This window comes from Cryptomeria japonica, unplaced genomic scaffold, assembly GCF_030272615.1.
Source record: "Cryptomeria japonica unplaced genomic scaffold, Sugi_1.0 HiC_scaffold_15, whole genome shotgun sequence".
NCBI classification, from domain to species: domain Eukaryota; kingdom Viridiplantae; phylum Streptophyta; class Pinopsida; order Cupressales; family Cupressaceae; genus Cryptomeria; species Cryptomeria japonica.
The window spans coordinates 1826682-1832500 of NW_026728837.1; positions in this window are offsets into that span (position 1 = coordinate 1826682).

Here is a 5819-nt window from a genome sequence, read left to right on the forward strand (position 1 = left end):
ATGACCATTCTTCGGATGTGTGAGAATCGGACAAATAACTTATATAGGGGACTGTGTTGTCTCACGCAGCCCCCTCCGTGCCCCTCTATCTCGACCGATGTTGGTGCTTGAAAGGGTTGGGATCGCTCGGATTTATAAACGTGCACCACCATTTGTCGAGTGTGAGGGACGCGGCAGGTCTCCTAAATGCTATGCGGGCGCTCTCTGAGAATCTCTATCCGGCCTCGACACAGACTAGTCTTGCTGAATGGTTTGGCACTGGTAGTCGATCCAACACGTCGTTGTTGTGGCCGCCTAGGCGATTCGATTCGAGCCCCCGTCTAGCTTTTGGGTTGCTTGGCGGATTTTGCCCTATCCGCAAGTGAGCTCGGTCCCTAAACGTTCGAGAAACCCGATTGCTATGCGCCGACTCTCTTTCTTGCGAGCCTCCATCTAGCTTTTGGGTCTCTACGGAACGGAAGTCGGAATCTGGGACCGTTGTTTGATTCGACGAGGCAGACTACGGTTGTGCGAGAATCGGACAAATAACTTATATAGGGGAGGTGTTGACTGGAGCATTCTCCCCCGTGCCCCTCTAACTCGACCAATGCTGGCGCTCGAACGGTGGTAGCGCTCGGATTTTCATTGAGCGCCAGCATTGGTCGATTTAGAGGGGCATGCGAGATTCCCGAATGCTATGCGAGGGCTCTAACGGAAATGTCTATTGGTTTCGGTATGGATGCAATTGCGAGTGGTTCGGCAAAGGTAGTCGTTCCGATGCGTCCATGTCGTGGCCAAATCGATAATTCGATTTGAGCCCTCGTATAGCATTTGGGTCTCTCGATGTGATTCCGCATTCCAGTCCCTTTGGGCACTGCTTGAGCCGCATCCCAGGGGGTTCCCTTCCCAATAATCTGCCTCGCAACCCGATTGCTATGCGGTGAGGCTCCTCGGCCGCCTCGGAACTATCTGTGTATCAGACGCATCGCGGGATAAGGGGTTGGCAACGGTAGTCGCCCCAAGCGCGTCCGATGCTTGGACCATTCCGAGGCGGCCCTGAAGCCTCTTCCGTCTAGCCGTTGGGTCCTTCTCGCCGCATCCCTCGCCTCGCACCCCGATTGCTATGCGGTGAGGCTCCTCGGCCGCCTCGGAACTATCTGTGTATCGGACGCGTCGCGGGATAAGGGGTTGTCACTGGTAGTCGCCCCAAGCGCGTCCGATGCTTGGACCATTCCGAGGCGGCCCTGAAGCCTCTTCCGTCTAGCCGTTGGGTCCTTCTCGCCGCATCCCTCGCCTCGCACCCCGATTGCTATGCGGTGAGGCTCCTCGGCCGCCTCGGAACTATCTGTGTATCGGACGCGTCGCGGGATAAGGGGTTGTCATTGGTAGTCGCCCCAAGCGCGTCCGATGCTTGGACCATTCCGAGGCGGCCCTGAAGCCTCTTCCGTCTAGCCGTTGGGTCCTTCTCGCCGCATCCCTCGCCTCGCACCCCGATTGCTATGCGGTGAGGCTCCTCGGCCGCCTCGGAACTATCTGTGTATCGGACGCGTCGCGGGATAAGGGGTTGTCACTGGTAGTCGCCCCAAGCGCGTCCGATGCTTGGACCATTCCGAGGCGGCCCTGAAGCCTCTTCCGTCTAGCCGTTGGGTCCTTCTCGCCGCATCCCTCGCCTCGCACCCCGATTGCTATGCGGTGAGGCTCCTCGGCCGCCTCGGAACTATCTGTGTATCGGACGCGTCGCGGGATAAGGGGTTGTCACTGGTAGTCGCCCCAAGCGCGTTCGATGCTTGGACCATTCCGAGGCGGCCCTGAAGCCTCTTCCGTCTAGCCGTTGGGTCCTTCTCGCCGCATCCCTCGCCTCGCACCCCGATTGCTATGCGGTGAGGCTCCTCGGCCGCCTTGGAACTATCTGTGTATCGGACGCGTCGCGGGATAAGGGGTTGTCACTGGTAGTCGCCCCAAGCGCGTCCGATGCTTAGACCATTCCGAGGCGGACCCGAAGCCTCTTCCGTCTAGCCGTTGGGTCCTTCTCGCCGCATCCTTCGCCTCGCACCCCGATTGCTATGCGGTGAGGCTCCTCGGCCGCCTCGGAACTATCTGTGTATCGGACGCGTCGCGGGATAAGGGGTTGTCACTGGTAGTCGCCCCAAGCGCGTCCGATGCTTGGACCATTCCGAGGCGGACCCGAAGCCTCTTCCGTCTAGCCGTTGGGTCCTTCTCGCCGCATCCCTCGCCTCGCACCCCGATTGCTATGCGGTGAGGCTCCTCGGCCGCCTTGGAACTATCTGTGTATCGGACGCGTCGCGGGATAAGGGGTTGTCACTGGTAGTCGCCCCAAGCGCGTCCGATGCTTGGACCATTCCGAGGCGGACCCGAAGCCTCTTCCGTCTAGCCGTTGGGTCCTTCTCGCCGCATCCCTCGCCTCGCACCCCGATTGCTATGCGGTGAGGCTCCTCGGCCGCCTTGGAACTATCTGTGTATCGGACGCGTCGCGGGATAAGGGGTTGTCACTGGTAGTCGCCCCAAGCGCGTCCGATGCTTGGACCATTCCGAGGCGGACCCGAAGCCTCTTCCGTCTAGCCGTTGGGTCCTTCTCGCCGCATCCCTCGCCTCGCACCCCGATTGCTATGCGGTGAGGCTCCTCGGCCGCCTTGGAACTATCTGTGTATCGGACGCGTCGCGGGATAAGGGGTTGTCACTGGTAGTCGCCCCAAGCGCGTCCGATGCTTGGACCATTCCGAGGCGGCCCCGAAGCCTCTTCCGTGTAGCCGTTGGGTCCTTCTCGCCGCATCCCTCGCCTCGCACCCCGATTGCTATGCGGTGAGGCTCCTCGGCCGCCTTGGAACTATCTGTGTATCGGACGCGTCGCGGGATAAGGGGTTGTCACTGGTAGTCGCCCCAAGCGCGTCCGATGCTTGGACCATTCCGAGGCGGCCCCGAAGCCTCTTCCGTGTAGCCGTTGGGTCCTTCTCGCCGCATCCCTCGCCTCGCACCCCGATTGCTATGCGGTGAGGCTCCTCGGCCGCCTTGGAACTATCTGTGTATCGGACGCGTCGCGGGATAAGGGGTTGTCACTGGTAGTCGCCCCAAGCGCGTCCGATGCTTGGACCATTCCGAGGCGGACCTGAAGCCTCTTCCCTCTAGCCGTTGGGGCTTTCTCGCCGCATCCCTCGCCTCGCACCCTGATTGCTATGCTGTGAGGCTCCTCGGCCGCCTTGGAACTATCTGTGTATCGGACGCATCGCGGGATAAGGGGTTGGCAGTGGTAGTCGCCCCAAGCGCATCCGATGCTTGGACCATTCCGAGGCGGCCCTGCAGCCTCTTCCGTCTAGCCGTTGGGGCCATCTCGCCGCATCCCCCACCTCGCACCACGATTGCTATGCGGTGAGGCTCCTTGGCCGCCTCGGAACTATCTGTGTATCGGACGCATCGCGGGATAAGGGGTTGTCACTGGTAGTCGCCCCAAGCGCGTCCGATGCTTGGACTATTCCGAGGCGGCCCTGCAGCCTCTTCCGTCTAGCCGTTGGGGCCATGCTGCATCCCCCACCTCCTCGGCCGCCTCGGAACTATCTGTGTATCGGACGCATCGCGGGATAAGGGGTTGGCAGTGGTAGTCGCCCCAAGCGCGTCCGATGCTTGGACTATTCCGAGGCAGCCCTGCAGCCTCTTCCGTCTAGCCTTTGGGGCCATCTCGCCGCATCCCTCGCCTCGCACCCCGATTGCTATGCGGTGAGGCTCCTCGGCCGCCTGGGAACTATCTTCGTATCGGACGCATCGCGGGATAAGGGGTTGTCACTGGTAGTCGCCCCAAGCGCGTCCGATGCTTGGACTATTCCGAGGCGGCCCTGTGGCCTCTTCCGTCTAGCCGTTGGGGCCATCTCGCCGCATCCCCCACCTCGCACCCCGATTGCTATGCGGTGAGGCTCTTCGGCCGCCTTGGAACTATCTTCGTATCGGACGCATTGCGGGATAAGGGGTTGTCACTGGTAGTGGCCCCAAGCGCGTCCGATGCTTGGACTATTCCGAGGCGGCCCTGCAGCCTCTTCCGTCTAGCCGTTGGGGCCATCTCGCCGCATCCCCCACCTCGCACCCCGATTGCTATGCGGTGAGGCTCCTCGGCCGCCTTGGAACTATCTTCGTATCGGACGCATCGCGGGATAAGGGGTTGTCACTGGTAGTCGCCCCAAGCGCGTCCGATGCTTGGACTATTCCGACGCGGCCCTGTGGCCTCTTCCGTCTAGCCGTTGGGGCCATCTCGCCGCATCCCCCACCTCGCACCCCGATTGCTATGCGGTGAGGCTCCTCGGCCGCCTTGGAACCATCTTCGTATCGGACGCATCGCGGGATAGGGGGCTGTCACTGGTAGTCGCCCCAAGCGTGTCCGATGCTTGGACCATTCCTAGGCGGCCCTGAAGCCTCTTCCGTCTAGCCGTTGGGGCCTTCCCGCCCCATCCCTCGCCTCGCACCCCCGATTGCTATGCGGTGAGGCTCCTCGGCCGCCTTGGAACCATCTGTGTATCGGACGCATCGCGGGATAAGGGGTTGGCACTGGCAGTCGCCCCAAGCGCGTCCGATGCTTGGACCATTCCGAGGTGGCCCTGAAGCCTCTTCCGTCTAGCCGTTGGGGCCTTCCCGCCCCATCCCTCGCCTCGCACCCCGATTGATATGCGGTGAGGCTCCTCGGCCGCCTTGGAACTATCTGTGTATCGGACGCATCGCGGGATAAGGGGTTGGCACTGGTAGTCGTCCCAATCGCATCCGATGCTTGGACCATTCCGAGGCGGCCCTGCAGCCTCTTCCGTTTAGCCGTCGGGGCCTTCCCGCCGCATCCCTCGCCTCGCATCCCGATTCCTATGCGGTGAGTCTTCTCGGCCGCCGCGGAACTATACCTGTTATTGCTACTGCATCCTTCGGCTGGTAACCTCCTCTGCCGCCTTGGAACGTTCTCTTTGTCGGACGCGTCGCGGGATAAGGGGTTGGCACTGGTAGTCGCCCCAAGCGCGCCCGATGCATAGACCGCTCCGAGTCGACCTTGCTTTCAGCCTCTCACATGCATAGACCTCTCTGAGTCGACCCTGCAGCCTCTCACGTTTAGCCTTTGGAATCTCGCCTCACAACATGATTGCTATCCTTGATGCATCCCTTGCCTCGAGCCCTGATTGCTTTCTTGGCTGCATCCCTCCTCTCCTCACAGCCCGGTTGTCATCACTGCTTCATCCGTCGCTTCATGCATTCTGGCTGCTGGGCCCTTCCCACCGCACACCTCGATTGCTATCTCTTCTGCATCACACACCCCGATTGCTATCTCTGCTACATCCCTCGGCTCTCACTTCTGCATCCTTCGCCTCACACCTCGATTGCTATCAATGCTGCATCCGTAACCTCACACCCCGATTGCTATGCGGGGAGGCTCCTTGGCCGCCTTGGAAATTTCTGTGTGTCGGACGCACCGCGGGATAAGGGGTTGGCACTGGTAGTCGCCCCAAGTGCGCCCGATTCTTAGACCGCTTCGAGGTGACCTCGTAGCCTCTTTCGTCCAGGCTTCCTGCCTTCAACGCCCTTTTTACACCTCGATTGCTATGCGCGGGCTCGTTGGCGTCTATCACCTCTCTGCGAAGAGTGGCACGATGATTGTTGGGGTAAATCGTAGCAGTCCGATCTCTGGCCTTGGGCCATTGTGAGGGCTGATCGATTTCCTGTGCGCATCTCGTGTTCGCCCAGTAACAGACTCGACGACTTGTAATCGGTCTTGTTCCCGATTGTTCCTGGAGGTAGTCTTCGGAACTCTTGGATTTGACCTGTCACTCGAACTGTCCTCTTCCGAGGATGCTTGTGTGTGT